Source organism: Pseudopipra pipra, chromosome 1 (assembly GCF_036250125.1).
Source record: "Pseudopipra pipra isolate bDixPip1 chromosome 1, bDixPip1.hap1, whole genome shotgun sequence".
NCBI classification, from domain to species: Eukaryota; Metazoa; Chordata; class Aves; order Passeriformes; family Pipridae; genus Pseudopipra; species Pseudopipra pipra.
In genome coordinates this window covers 48,736,861-48,752,718 of record NC_087549.1, presented here as the reverse complement: position 1 = coordinate 48,752,718, position 15,858 = coordinate 48,736,861, and the positions used below count along the sequence as shown (strand labels likewise).

The window sequence follows — 15,858 nt, the reverse complement described above, 5'->3', positions numbered from 1 at the left end:
ACTTTCAATGACCCCACTTGGCAAGCAGATAGGAAAGGCAGGCTGAAAATAAAAAATGAAAAATAAGTCAACAATTCCTTACATCCCAAAAGGAGCAGGGGGAGGCAGCATGAGGAGATGTGGCATTTGGGAGGTGGGAATCACATTCGCATGACCTTTTCTACCCCCTGAACTACTCCACTGCACCCTGCTGTTGAGCTTTATTTTGGATAGATCAGCCAACCACAGAGCCAGCATCTGTGGCTTGGAAAGTCCTGCCATAAGGCTGCGCACAGGGTTTTTTCCTACTTTTTTGTTGTTGTTGTTGTTCTGGATTAAGCCCTGGAATAGCAAAAAAGAAAAAAACCTTGAGAAATAGGAAGAGATGTTAACTGTTTATTTCTGTCACCTCCAGATGAGTAAAAAAAAATTAAGATCATTAACAACTATAGAAATAGTTTCCCTCTGTGTTGTCCTCTACCTAGCTATCCCTGGTGAGCATGCTCTTGCAGTGAACAGTGAAAGGATTTAGCAAGGAGCAGGTACTCCATTATCCTTACTATCCCAATAACAAGTGCACTGTTGTGGCATGATGGGATTTTTGCATATTAGCTGGCTTTCATTTCTTTCTTCCTCACGGATATTGTGATGCTACCGAAGTGAGTTATTTCTCCCCTTAGAAATGCAAGAGCATTTCCAGAAATGCGTGTGCTCTTACACTTGGTGGAGCAGTGTGGAGGGCGCAGAGAGCCAGCAGCCTGGCAGCAGTGGGAGGAGATTTCACCACAAGAGGAGCAGTCAGGATAGTTCCACCCTTAGCTACCATATTCTTCATGAAAACGACATCGCTGTTGTCAGGGAGGTGTCCCAAATGTCTGCAGTACAGAAGAAGGCCTCGACCAAAGGGAGAATGGGATCATGAAGCCATAAGATTGGCACTGGTGAGAGCTGTGTAATTCAATAGTGTTCCGATTCAAGAAGTCTTCTGTCCATACTATTTTGGAGCCTGAACTTCTTCCAATACCCCCTTCCTTATCCTTCCCAGCATCATGGGGCAGCAGAGGGAGAAGCTAGGCTGACCTGGTTTCCATACGTACCTGCACCAGCATCCTGGTGTTCATGTTTTTTTGTCCCCTAAAGGGGTTATTTCCCCTTCTTCTGAAAACCTGACTCAGTGTGTTCCCATTTCTAACATCCCTGATGCATTTCCAGGCAGTCTCTGAGCAACCTCTGAAGTGAATGGGACTCACGTGCCTTCAACAGTGCTGGATGCTCCACCTGGCACCGGGGTCCTCCATGCAGGAAGGTGACCTGCACATCTTTTAAAGACTCTAAATTCAGTGGGCAGCTGAGTCAGCATTTCCAGTGAAGTACCAGAGTTTGTTCTTGGGGCCAGAATACAGCGGAGTAGTTTGAAAATGTTATGCCTCCTGTCACAGTTGTGTTCTGTTCCCTCTTGGCCCTGTGTCCTCACTGATAAAAGGCAGCAATATGGAGGAATCCCAAGGCAAGGACCAAGTTTTATTATACAAACGTTGATAAAAGGTCATTTTTAAAGGAGTCCTGTTCTATCTGGTTGCTGGCATTGTAGAAATTTCAGTGCTGTTCCTGTACAGCCTGCTGGTATGGGCAGTGATGAGAACAGCAGTGGGGTTTTTGTTTCAGGAGCCACAGTGTAAGAGCAGTTGTGTTAATGTATTGTGATTGGAGCAGTCCTTGAACATGCCATTGACATGAGACATGGTAGGAGGACCATGACTCCAGTACCTTTGATTCCATTGTTTGGAAGTGGGAGCCCATGTTTGGAGCAAAACGTGCTCTGAAGGGGAGAAGGCTGAAGCACAACTGTTTTGTGAAAAACATGGCTAGCAGTGAGTCACTACTGGCAGCTGGGAACATGTGTTGGTCAGCATTTGGCAGGCAAAGCCTTGACCAAACTGCTTTCCTAGAGTTCAGCTGAAAAGTTTATTATTAGCTGCCTTGTTGCTGGAGCCTGTAGTTTGGTTCAAGGAAGGAAGAGATCAGCAGAAGGAGGGAAGGAGAGAGGCATTCTCCAAAAATTCTCGTTTTGGGGAAGAAGCTTTTGCAAAGAAGACTGAATACATACTGTCTTGCACCACTTTGCCTTTTTCTGAATCATTCTGTCCTTCCTTCTCAGATGAGTTAATTTCCGAGAATTTATCATGCTAATTTATTTTTTAGTCAGTAGAACATTAACTGGTCATAGTAAGCCAAACATACTAAGCATAACACACTAGCATATTAAAGAAAAATGACTACAGATGCAGACAAAGATCCTAGGAAAATACATACCAGCATTTTTTCTTTTTTGAGCCTGGGACAGATTGCTGCAGGGGGTCAGGGAGGATGAGGAAAGCAGTCTTTCCAGCTGACTGATGCTGTTTACTTCTTTCCAATGGATGCTTGTGCAGATGTGCAGGGACACTGCCAAAAGTGTGATGCTCAGCTGCAATGCCTCCAGATTGCTGCATTGAAAAAGTGAGGCAGTGTGTTTCTTATCCCTGCTACTTTATCATCAGTTACTACTCAGGCTGCTTTGAAGTTATCTGCTCCAGATAGCAAGCTAAACCTCTCCACTGATTTTCCTCTACCAGATTGCCACCAATGCTAACTCTTTCATCAATCAGTCTCACTGGTTTACACCACCCCACATACACCCCACTTTGGGAAAGAATGAATAAAAGGGCAAAACTTCCCTTTCAATATGACATGCTTTGGGGATGCTAAATCTCAGGCATGACAGCTCAGACTAGTTTCTAAATTGGTGGTAGAAGGATGAGATCTCTTTATGGGAGGGTTTGACTCTTCCCTCTGAAATTTGGGCTCTGGTCATCACCACAGGCATGGGAATTGAAGGGATTTGATGGACTCCAAGGCAGAAGATCCAATCTTCCTAGCTCGTGGCATTTCGAAGGAATAGAGATCATTGTGCATTTTCTTTTAGAACTTAAAATCTGCACTTTACTGAATAGAGTCTTTAATGTAGAATTTTCACAGTGAAATTATTAATTGCATAATTTGAAGCGACACTACAATATGGAATAGCTGAAAGCAAGGGGGGTGGTCCTTGAACCTCCCAAGGAATCAGAAGATAGGATCAATACACTATAGATAAGTAGAAGACTACACAGCTTGAGTAAGATAATTACCCTTTGCCCTTGGCAAACACAGCCAGAATTGAAGGCTATAAGCCTGTCCTTCACAGAGGCACCCATCTTGGTCATCTCCATGCTCTAGATCATGAGTCAGAATCCTCCTCAGCTTCACCTTTCCTCTTCCCTGCTGAGCTGTCGATAGGGGACGGTCTCTCATGTCCCCAGGCAGGTCCAGTGTGCACCAAGGCACTGGTCCTCCAGTCTTCCCCACACCCTTTAGGTCAACAGCTGACAGGGAAGGAGGGATAAAAATTACTGGGGGGCCCCCTCAAGGAAGGTAGGTACTTCTTTAGTTATCTTTAGTAGGGTATATGAGAGATGACTGGGTCAGGATGGCTCTTCTGTGCAGTTTTGACAGTCTAGCTCCTGAGCATCATTCCAAGTGTAAGAATCAAATCTAGGAGTTTCTGGACCGGGAGTGGATAAATCATCCTGCCACATAGTGATGAAACCTGCTATTAAAAATCTCCTGATGAGTGGCATGGGAGCAGCTGAACTAGATCCATTCAATAACTGTTTTCTCACTATACATTGTTTATAGTATTCTACACAGGAAGAAGCTGTATATTATTTCTTCACCTTTGATAGAATACAGCTAGGAGGTTTTAGGAGTGTACAATTAATAAAAGCCTTGTGAATGGTTTACAGCACAAATGAAAACTTTTAAAAAATAGTGGGGGTTTTGTGCCTATAAATGTTCAAACATGACCACAGTAAGCAAAATTCATGGCTCAGAATTTTGTGATAGTTCGGGAAAAGCATTTATTCATTAACACTGAACAGAGAGAATAATTCTTGTCCTTATCTCTGGATAAGTCCAGGCCATTGTTCACATCTCTAATAACATGCACCAAAAAAATGTCTGGCATCAGCTTGGTGGTGTGCTATACCCACACAAACCTTAAGCCCCTAACAAAACAAAGAAAAAAAATCCTAAGCTTTAGGAATTTGTCAACTTTTCTTTATGGTTTGTAAATGACCAGTGAGGGATTTCAGGTGCCACAAGCCTTATCCTTCCCCAGCATTCTTGCAGTTGTGTGCCTGCAGCATGTAATCATGTGGTTTAATAAAAAGTCACAGGGTCACTCATACTCACAAAGTCAGAAGACAGTTAGGCACGGTGCTTCCAGTTCACTAATCTGGACATATTCATCAGATGAGGATTTTGCCTGCATGTGTCCTGGGATAATGAAGTCCTCACTGAATGGCAGTGCCCGTGTGGCTGTTCATTTTAGCCTAAGAAATTTCATTTGGAGTGACCCTTTTAATTACCATGGCCAGTAAGGTAGAAGGGGGTCGAACCTACCTTCTCCTGGGGTGAGTCCTGAGCAGCTGAGAGAATCCAGCACCTTCAAGGGTTCAAGGTTTCTGCTGGGGTTTTAGTCCCAGCATCAGGGGCTGCATGCAGAGGAACCACCTGTGTAAGGTTTCTTTGTCTTTCTTCTCTTTTCCAGTATGTACTTCCAGTACTGGAGCAGTTGGCAGGGAACTGAAGTCTCAATAAATAAATAAACAAATGCTGATGTGTGCAGTATTGCCATTGCAGAGGATTGTGCCCAGGAGCTGTCAAGGCGCCCACATGCTGCCAGTTTGTCCCTCCCATCAGTAGCTTCTGTCTCTTGCGATGCAGTGGGCATGTGTGATAAATGGGATATCCAAACCACAAATTTGAAACCACCAGTCTTTGTAAAGATGGGAAATAGCTGGTGCACCCTGAGGAATCCATCACTGCCAGGCAGTAATAGCAAGATCCAAGAAGTTATCAGGTCTATGTGTACTGTGCTAACTTGCTCAGGAGCCAGAAGAGCCGTTCAGGTCTGTGGGTTTGAGGCTGCCCCTCTCTAACCTGTCCTGCTGTGCCTGGCTAAAGGCACTTCTCCTTCTAATCCAAACCCATAAAGAGGCCTCTTAGCAGCGCCTTGGGGACTAAAGTCATTCCAGCTGTGTGTTGTTACGTAGGCAATCTATTTTCTCTTAGTTACGGGTTTTTCCTATTTAGTACAATTAAAATTCTTGACATGCTTCTTCATATATTGCATTAGCATGCTTGCAGGAATACCTGTTTGATCAATCTCTGTCTTTTACAGGGGCGAATTGAAAGGCAGTATGGTCACCATTATGTGTGAATTTTGCTCTCTAGTTTTCATTAGAGCTATAAAATAGGTGTGTGGGCTGAACAGCACGTTGTATTTACGAATGGAATGAAAAAATTGGCTAAACTGTAAGCAACACCTGGGGATTTTGTATTTATTTCCTTGTAAACTAGCCAGACAAATAATGATGTTTGGTAACATCAGCTTGCTGCCAGAACACCTAGGCTGCATTCTGGGCTGTTCAACTTCATAACAAAATTACCTGTGAAATTAATGCCTTGGAAGGAAACTAAGCATTGCATTTTCAGCACTTGATACCATTATGTTTTCATGCAAAGGACTAACATAGGAAAACTCTGGGATAAATGAAAACTTCAGATACGAAGCCATCATGAGAAGGAAGAAAAAAATAGTTGGAAATACCCCTTAGTGAACTCTCCGTAGCACTGGCATGGGATTGTAGCACACACCAGTATTATTCCTGAGCTCCTCTGAAGCTTTATTCCAAATACAAGTCTGCATTTGTAGCCAGCTGCTACTACACTCTGCTCTTTACTGCGTGCTGCTAACTCTGTGGTTGCAAATGCTCAGATGTGTCTAATGGATCTTTGGCTTTTCTGTACCCTCTTCATAATGATTCCCTGTCAGAAAGCTGCTGTGCTGTGCTGACTGCCAGCAACACAGGGACACTGGTGTTTTGTGAGAAAGGGGGTGCTATATTCTCTCAAGGATATATTGTTAGATGAACCCAACAACACACGCAAATAAAACACATACCTGTCCGGTGCTGCTTACATTGGTATCCTAGGTTCCTTTCATTTCTGAGGAATTTCCTCAAAATGTTCTGGAGCTCTAAAGCCCACATTAAGTGACATGGCAGAGGTAACGTTGATTTTGCAGGGCACTGAGGCCTTTGCAAATGCTGCTTAGCATCCCATTGAGTGAGACCCCTGAGCATGCAGGCTGCACAAAGTGGTGCTGCTGCCATTACTTTGTCAGCAGTTTATGAACAACAAGCATACTAACAGGGAAGAGCTCAGTCCTTTAGTTAGCAGCTACCAAGGCAAATAGTTGGTACAAGTTAGCGTGACAGACTACAGACAGACAGACAAGTTAGCATGACAGACACACACACTGCCTTGTACGATAAGCCCCCAGCTGTCAGGTTAGGAAGCCTCTCTGCCTTTGGCTATCTTGCTTAAAAGCTCCTGTAGTCGCTCCTGCTTCCTGCAGTTAAGGAAGCATTTGGATCTCTTGCTGTCCACTTCAGCAGCATCCAGGGAAGGGGAAAGATCAGATTAAATTGGTAGTACAGCATTTTGTCTGCTGAACTATCAGAAGCATTAGAGCAAAAGTGCCATGATGTTCTGACATGAGGTGTCATTTAATATTGCATTAGGTTCCCTGCCTGTACATGGTTGGTGCCTGGTTTCCCAGGCTCCTGTGGGAGCTGCTGCAAGGAAAGTGTGAAACTTAACCAGCTTCACCCAGACCTGAACCTGGGAACCAGGACTTAGACCCAGACTTAACCGTCTCTGCTGTCCTCCACCATCTCAGTCAGCAGCCCTGAGCCCAGCCAGTGTCCCAGGAAAATGACACTGTGAATGCGGTATATCGTGTTGCTGTACTTTGGCCAATTTCTTGATTTTTTCAGGGAGAAAATTTTCTCTCTGAAGATTGACTTCCATATGAAATCTGAATATAAGGCTAGGGTAGGAGTCATTTCACCTACTTTAGGGAGCCTAGGCATCTCTCTCTTTAAAAACACCTGTCCTTAAAATGGCGATAGCAAAAAGAAGCTAATGCTGCATGAAGGGACTTCCACACCGACCAATAGCATCTCCATCCTGACCATGTTGAGTTACTACATACAAATCGTCAACTGTCTGTATTATGTTCTATAAAAGTGCTGGGGAAAGAATATGAAAGCCTAAAAAAGCCTGTGAGAGAGAACAGTAAAAGGAGTAGCACAAATGAACAATGGGTAAGTACTTTAGGCTGATTTGGCCTGTTGCAGACACTAATGAGGAACAGTATGTTGCTTTGCTAAGTCAAAACCAATTCAAACTCTGCTGTGCTGCAGTACAAAAGATTAACCAAAGGAAAGCTTGGATTAAAATCTTATCCAGTCTCAAGTAGCCTTCTTTATATGGGTAAACCTTAACTGAAGCAGCCAAGAGCCAAGAAATTTCTATTTGTCCTATTTCAGCTTGGGTTAGAGTGGGCTGAGATTCTGGAAAACAGAGAGAAGTTGGGAGATCGTTGTGGGCGGGAAAGAGTCTTGCTCGGTGCCTGGAGTCAGCATGGACAAGCATTGTGCAATGTGTGTATGGAGAGGTTCGTGTCCTTCAGATACTCTTCAGCTTGGTCAGGAATGCATCTGGAAAAATCCACCCACTCATCCAGAGAGAGAGATTGATGCCTTAAATAAATAAAACATGAATGTGTTTTCGTGATTCAGCTTGTGACTCTTAATGGAAGTTTTTGTAGTAGGTGGAGTGCGAGACACAGGGATCCACTTCTCTTCAGTCCAACTGAGGCTTGTAAGGAGATTTTGTGTTTAAAGTCTTGTGCAGACATTCAGGCCTAGTATAGGAGGACTTTGCATCTTTTCTGATAGCTATTTCATAATGCATAAAGATGCAGGGCAGAATTGCTTTCTTTTATGGATATGTGGGTGCTAGGGTCTGCTTAACAGGGCTTTGCTGAATATTTTTCAAAATCTGAAGTTTTAAACGTTTGGAAAACACCTATTGATTTGCTTTGCATAACATGTATCTGTGTGTTTGTTGCCAAGATCTTGGCCAGGAAACATGGAAAATTCTACTGAAGTTTATATTTTGAATTAGCACAGGAACAGGCATAAAAGCTTTTACTTGCCAGGCTTGTTACAGCCACTGTACACTACATTTGGAAGTGCTCAATGGCAGAAAACATACGTGCCTTTTATATTTTGTTAATGGGTTGAGGTTTGATTTCAGAGCATCTGTGTAGGTAGTGACAACTGTTAACTGAAAGATTCCTTACATATATTTCTGCTTTATCATATGATGGAGGACATCCTGGTTACAATAAATAATAATACATAGGGCCAAAAGATATTTTTCTTCCTTCTTCCTGTCTCTCTAGAAGTTAATTGCTTCAGATAGTAATACAGCATATAATGCCCCACATAACTGATGATTTCATTTTAAATCTGACCTGTAAGTCTCAAGTTTGGAGTGTGAGAGCTCTTGTCCTTAATTAACACTTTGCACAGTCTGAAGCCAGTTTCATCCAAACAAACACTGTGAAGATTTCAGCATAGCATCTGTGCACAGCTAAATTCACTTGTCCCCAGAAGTTGCTACATGTCACTGCTTGCATGCACAGATGTTTATATTGAAACTTTTTGTGCTTTGTTTCGTGTGAATACAACCAAACTGGATTTGGATCAGTGTGTTGGGCTACCTAACAGCACAACTTCAAATGTACAAAAAACAGACCTGTAAGACTAAATTGCATGTAGATTCCATCTGGAAATGTGTGCTTCAAACATGTTCCTAGGCATATTGTTTCCTAGGTCTGGAATGCAAAAAATCTGAGAGGTGGTTCTTGTGCTTACCATATTCCAAGGCCCCACTCACAAGTCTTCTTGCTACCTCAAACAGAATAACTTACTTGTCTTCTTAAGAAAACAGATTTCTTCTTGATTAATCATTCATTCATTCATTCATTCATTCATTCATTCATTCATTCATTCATGGCCAGTCTTTGCGAACGAAGATTTGGGAAAGGTCATTACCCTTCGAGCCTGCGCAGTGGATTTTTTTAGGTGAGACACAGTGTGCGCTGAACTGAGCCCACCCTTTAATCCTGAGGTTCATCTGCCGGGGCCAAGTGAGCTCGGACGGTGGCAGTGAGGTCCTCAGGACGTAGATTTGTTTAGAGTGACCTTCTCTTAGATGGATGGCCTTACAGGGCTGACGAGCTCCATCTGCCCGGAGGGTTCCCTGACTGGGAATCGAACCCGGGCCGCGGCGGTGAGAGCGCCGCATCCTAACCACTAGACCACCAGGGGTCCTGATTAATGATATTACATTATTAATGATATTACATTATTAACTTCTTTCGCAAATTTATAAAAATGACTGTATGCATATTTCAGTATTATACAAAATTTCTTAAAGTGCCTTACAGAAAACAGCAGCGTAGCTTGGTTTTAAGGGGAGACAAACAAACATCATGTTCTTCTGCTCACTGCAGAGGAGCTGAAAAATCTTTCCATAATATTGACAACTCTAATACTGATGCCTCTTTAAATAGTTAGTCAAGGTTAGCTAAAGCTAGGAGAAAATTTTGGGGGCTCAAAGTAATGAGTTTGGAATCTGTGTGGGTCTGAATCAGCTGAAATACTGCAGGAGGAAGAAGAGTAGACATCTTCGCTGTCCCTTGGTTCATCAAACAGAAGCAAAGTAAAGAACATTTTTCAGAGACCTATAATTCAACCCTTCTTTGCTCCATCTCTGCTGGTCTCTGATCAGACCCATTCTTTCTGCAGGGTTCAAAGCAGTGCATGAAGCCACATCTGTGGAAGATCTCTGTGCTTTGTGTGGCGTTCACAGTTCAAGTTCATCAAGGTGCAGAAAATAACATGCTTTGTGGAGATGCTGCTTTCTGGTGCCATAAGGAAACCCATGATCTGCTTTTGCTTTTTAAGAGGTAGCAGGAGCAAACAGTGGTGGCTGCTGTCCTTTTTATGCTTAGCTGGAAGTCCGTCCGTTATTCCCTCTGCCCATATGGGTTACATCTGGAGTAGTCCAGCAGAAGGTAAAAAGCTCATCTCAGCCTTAGTCTCAGTACTGAGCCCACCGAGAGGATGCAGGAGGGAAATTTGGTAGCTGCAGGAAATGTCTGCCGTTGTCAGAGGGCGATTGGCACCCAATAAACCCTGTAAACTTCACAGCTCACCTCTTGCTTCGGGAAACCTTGACTCTGGGCCAGGAACAGATGAAGAAACAACATGAGTTTTAACCTCTTTCAGTGTGTTACCGCCGTGTGTGCTGACCTGCAGGATGGGAGGGTGCTGGCTAGGGCCCACCTTTGCAGCAATAGCCACATCTGCTCCTCTGCTGCAGCCCTGCATCCTGACTCCTGAGAAACTTGTATTCTTGGCAAGCTGCTTTGCGGAATACAGCATGGTGGAGCTGGTTTTATTCTCAGTTGTCTTGCAAGAGGTTACTGTGAGTAGTTCTGGGCTTTAATAAAAAGAAATAGAGCTGTGTTCTCCACAACAAGCCCTTTTTATTACACTTGGTTTGAATAGCAATTGGCCTCTAGTCGTGTCTCCAGTGGAAAGAAGACCTCTTATGAAAGCCTTTCATTTACTATAGAGAATGAACTTTCCCATGCATGAAAACAGATTACCAAAACAAGCACGCAAAATAACCAAAAGAGCTGCCAAGAATATGTATGTGTCCAGTTGGTGTTTAAGGTGACTTAGAAGACACTAAGTGGAAGTGTCTTCGTAAAAGGAAGCAGAAGAGCTGACTGTGAAATTAAAAAGCATCTTGCGTCAAAGGAGTACTTAGATCACTGTAGTCTTCTGCATTTTGAGCTTGGTGATTGTGCTGATGTGGCAGTATAATAATTTATTTTATTTTTCTCCCTTCTGGGAGGTTTTAAAAACAATATTGTAAAAAGAAAAATAAATAATGTCTAATGTCTTTTCAGTTGTTCTTCTGGGAAGACTTGTGGTGAGTTAAAAGAGAATACTCAGTGAAGCTGTGAATGGGAGACATTTCCAGGGTGGGTGTGTTTGAGGTTTGTTTGGGTTTTTATAATGCTCCTATGTCTTTTTTTTTTTTTTTTTTGGTAGTTTTCATATGCTTTTAATACAGTGAAAACAAAATTAAGAAACTCTTCCTTATTCCAACAGTTACAGGAGCTTTGCAGGGTGATGTGTTACAGGACAATCACCCCCTTAGCAGATGTGCCCCTTGGACAGTCCTGCTGGAAGGAAGCCATGGTACCACTCTAATGCTGCAGCCTTCACTCAGGCAAATTCCTAGCAAGGATTTTTTGGCAGACACTTGTCTCTCCTTTTGCTATCAGATTTATATATGAAAAGGATTTGTAGCCTCTAAGTGACCATGTTTCACCTTTTGAGACCGCTATTTCTACAACATCAGAGTTCCCAGCAGGGACCAAGGGTAGTGCTGTCCTCATCATGATCTCATGAAAAATGTCCTCTTTTTCCTCGAACACCAACAGTTTGGAGATCAGATAGCTTGCTCCCCTTCTTCCCCACGCTGAGCAACACTTCACATCACAGGAAGGACTTGTTCCTAAAGCATCCTGCACAAAGTGAAAAACAGTACTTGAGGGAATCAGGGATGTGTTCATATAACTTCCTTCAAGCTATTTTAAATGAAATACAGTCCTGCAGAGTTGACCGATTTTATGAAAGACATCCACTCGCTGATGGACACATTGCATCAACTCAGCCACCAAAACTAAGCAGTTGAGAGCACAACTGTTTTTTTGGCACTGGAGTAAATAAAGCTGCATGAGATTAGCCGGGGTTGTCCTCCTGTCCTGTGCTGGAAGTGCAGTGCTGAGAGCAAAAACCAGAGAGCCAGACTGCAAGGTGATGGAGATGCTCTGCAGCTGCAGGGAGGCAAAACCACGCAGAGCTGGCAGGGAACAACAGGGAGGGGGTCATCCTAAAACTCATCCAAGGGAATCCATCGTGATACTCTGGTTACTCTGATTTGGATGATGCCCAGCAGAGTTCATATTTCAGTGCTCATTCATAAAAAGCAGTGTAAAACCCTTGGGACCTCTCCAACCGGTGACTGCTGGGGCCATTCCTGCGCTGCCTTGAATTGCTTTTATTTTATGTACCAGGCTTGACTTCACCAGAGCAGAGCATGCCACGCAGACACGTTTCAGGACAGAGTTAAAACCATCCACAGTCTGAAAACCAGCAGGGTCCCCAGAGAGGGTGTTAAACCCAGGGATTGCTGATCTGTTTCCTGCCTTTGTTATGATTTCTGCCATGTAACCCAATCTCGCCCACCAACCAGCCTGAGCAAGCCTGGCTGGCTGAGTCAGCAGGGCACAGACCGCAGCTGCTTGCGTCACATCAGCACAGCGAGACTCCAAAATCCCAGCACAGGGTTTACTGATTTGCAGGTTAATCCTGCCCTTGAAATCGATGGGTGCTCACTGCCTTCACCCACGGGCATGGGAGAACAGAACACAACAGAGAGGAGATGGATGGGTGGTGAAGGGGGTGCTCACCAGTCAGCTGCAGTTGTGTGCTTGTCTAGAAGGGATATACTGGGCTATAAACTCAACTAATTGCTTTTTATATGGGTCCCAATGTGGCCCTTTAGGAAAATCCCATAGAAAATGAATATGGCTTTTAAGACTCTTGGGTGGGGACTCTTTTTCGTATTGACCTCTAAAAACTTTTAAGAGGCTTCATGTTCTTAAAGAAAAAAGAGCATTATCTGCGCACTTTCACACATTTTTAGCAGAGCACAGTCTGTGCAGCCTTGCAAATGCAAACAAATAAAAATGGGACATAGTTTAGCGAGAGCAGGGAGGGAGAGCCATGCCATGACTGGCCACTGCTGGCACTTGGCACAGATCCACGGTGTTTCACTTCCTGCTCTTGGAGACAGCCAGGCCCTACGTGTACATCAGCTGCCTGTCTGTGAGCAGGGCTGACCTCACCCTGAACCCTATTGCTGTTCAATAGTCAAATTAAACCAGTGCCCACACTTCTTTCCCTTCCCCAGCAGTGGCAGCCCAGTGAGGAGAAGCACTGGGAGGAAAGCCTGATGCTGCCAGAATAAATGCTGATGAGTTCTTTTGGGGCAGAGGTGGACAGCACGATCTCACTTGCTTTGTGGGTCCAGGTTCCCTGGCAGAGATGCTGTGCTTTACCCTGGTGCCCTTGCATGGGGGTGAGGGGCACAGGGTGATGAGTGGCAAGAAAAACTCATCTTCTCACTTCGTTTTTTCCTCTTTCTTGTGAGACTGACGTGAGCTGGTGCTGACATCTGATCCGCTTTTGATCTTTCTCTAGCACAGGCTGTGTATTTTTTAAAGCATTTCACTGCCACTGACCACTACTAAAAGAGAGAAAAAGCAGTCCTCAAATATCCCCATTGAAAACTGTGGATTTGCAGATTACATTGTTTGTTTTTCAGCCAACTCATAAGATGTTGCCAGCAGATTTCCAGTAAATTGGACATTTAAGTCAAAGTGGCTTATTTGAAGTATTTGAACAGTGGCATGGGGAAATCTTGGATGAAAGACAGAGTTAGGAGGAGGACGATCTTCAGTTTATCTGCAGCTCTGCCTGGTGCAGATGAGATACCCACAGCAGACCAGCAGACCATCGTTCTCTTCAGGTTATGGTTTGTTATGAGGGTTTGGGATTATCCATGCTGATTTCGCAGGCCTTAAAATTCTGATCTTGCATTTCAGCTGTAGTACAGTAGGTGAAAAGCTGTGGGTTTTTTTCCTGGGATTTCTTGCTTCAGGCTCTTTTTGAAATTCATGGAATCTATCTGTAACATAATTTTCTCATAATAATTTTAAATATTTTTAGAAATGTGTAGAATTTTCTGACTATCATGAGTTACATTCTCAGGTCACAGACAATTCTGTTGCAATAGGTACAGCTCTGCTGATTAAAACAGCATTGTCTCTGACAGTGTTGAAGTGTAAAATGATTTGGGTAGGTTTGTGTCATCCCACTGTTGGAAGGCAGGGAGTTAAACAATTCCTTTGCAGTCAGCTGAAAAGCGTAAGTAAGTACATTGCTTTAAATCACAGTAAGATCCATCATTTATTTTCATTGTATTTAGTGTATTGGAGCCAGGATCTCAATGAGCAGAACTAGTTTCCTCTGCAGTTGCATGTGATATTCAGTCCATTAACACCTGTCAGAGGAGCTTGGGGTGCCTTCTGCAGAAACTAAGGCATAGAACTATGTTTAAAGAACCTAAATAACTTTGTGTACCTGGGCATTTTAAATTTGCACCCTTGTACTCAGTTCTATATATTGTAAAAATGAAGATAATTTACATTATTATGATATTGTGTCTAGTAAGTAACACAGGGTTCTCTCTCACCACCTCCTAATTCAAGAACATAGAGTCATAGAATGGTTTTGGGTTGGAATGGGTTGGAAGGGACATTAAAGGTCATCTAGTTCCAACCCCTCTACCATGGGCAGGGACACGTTCCACTAGACCGGGTTGCTCAAATCTCCGTTCAACCTGGCCTTGAACATTTCCAGAGATAAGGCATCCACAACTTCTCTGGGCAGCTTCTTCCAGTGTCTTACCACCCTCACAGTAAAGAATTTCTTCCTAATATCTAAGCTAAACCTACCCTCTACATGATATAAATGCATAAGCAAGAGTTCGTTAAAACCTGGATAGCATCGAAGAACTACTGCATTTCACTGTGAATGTTTTAAAGTTTTGGAGTAGTAAAGTTAAACCTGTCATGTAGTTTTGCATCAGATGGATATGGAATTTATAGAAATAAATAATGCTTTGTTCTGTACTGGATCTTCTCACTGATCAGTAGTATTAAGTGAGTCTGTTTCCCTTTATGTAACTAGTAAGTTGGTATTTACTACAAGATGATTTGCAATGGACATTCTAACATTCTCATTGCTGTACTATTCATTTTTAATGAATAACAGAGATGTTGAATGTGGTCCTAGATGACTGGGTGACAAGAAGGTTAATAGTTAAACTTGATTTTATGATATTTTGTGTTCTGAAACAATATTCATCTCCTATATATTTGATCATATGTATTAGCCAGTCTGTAAGTTTCTGGTATTTTCTTATCTTTTATTGGGAAAAACCTTATAAGAAACCTGTCTGATAGCTCAGAGTTTACCACATTGCAGCTCTGTTTTCCAACTACGTTTATGTGTCAAGGAACCCTGTTAGTTTTTTGTTGTTATGCCCCAACTGTCTTGCAGATATATGCCAAAGGAGAAATAGCAAGGACCAGGCTTATCTTACTTCGTCTGTTTTGCTCAAAAAGGCTTCAATATTCACTCAACTCCCTTGAGGCAGTCCTGTGTCCTCATCTTAATTTTAGAAAAGTGTTTCTTGGTGCTTTCATGTAACTGGCCTGCTCGGCCATGCACATGTCCCTGCTCTGTAGATGAACTTCTGCAATTGTGTTCACCTTCCCATCCAAGCAGTAGCACCCCTCCTGCTCCACAAGAGTAGTCTGTGAGATGGGGTTTCATTTGTAAGATTACTTGGAGTGCTGTCCAAAATACATAGAAAAAAAAAAGGATAGCTTAGCAAAACAGGAAGGCCAAGACCTGCTTTTGACATGAAATGGGACATGAGTATCACCAGCCTCTGTGCACCATGAAGAGACAGAACACGTGCTTTGTACCCTGTGCTGCTTGTTGCAGGATCACCTTGGCCTGAGCTAATTGGAATGGACAGCAATTAAGAGTAATTGAGGTAGTCTTTCTAGCTCAGTGATTTCCCTGTAGCTTTTAATAAGGAGAAATCAGAAGGAAAAACAAATGCTGTTGTTCACTAAGCTCTCATGAGCAGTTTCTGATTGTC

At 43.1% G+C, this 15,858-nt stretch overlaps 1 protein-coding gene across 1 annotated transcript in view; it reads left to right on the top strand.

The window, feature by feature from the left end:
• Positions 1–15,858, top strand: part of COLEC12 (collectin subfamily member 12) — a 102,340-nt gene that overhangs the window by 13,478 nt on the left and 73,004 nt on the right. The window lies entirely within an intron of this gene.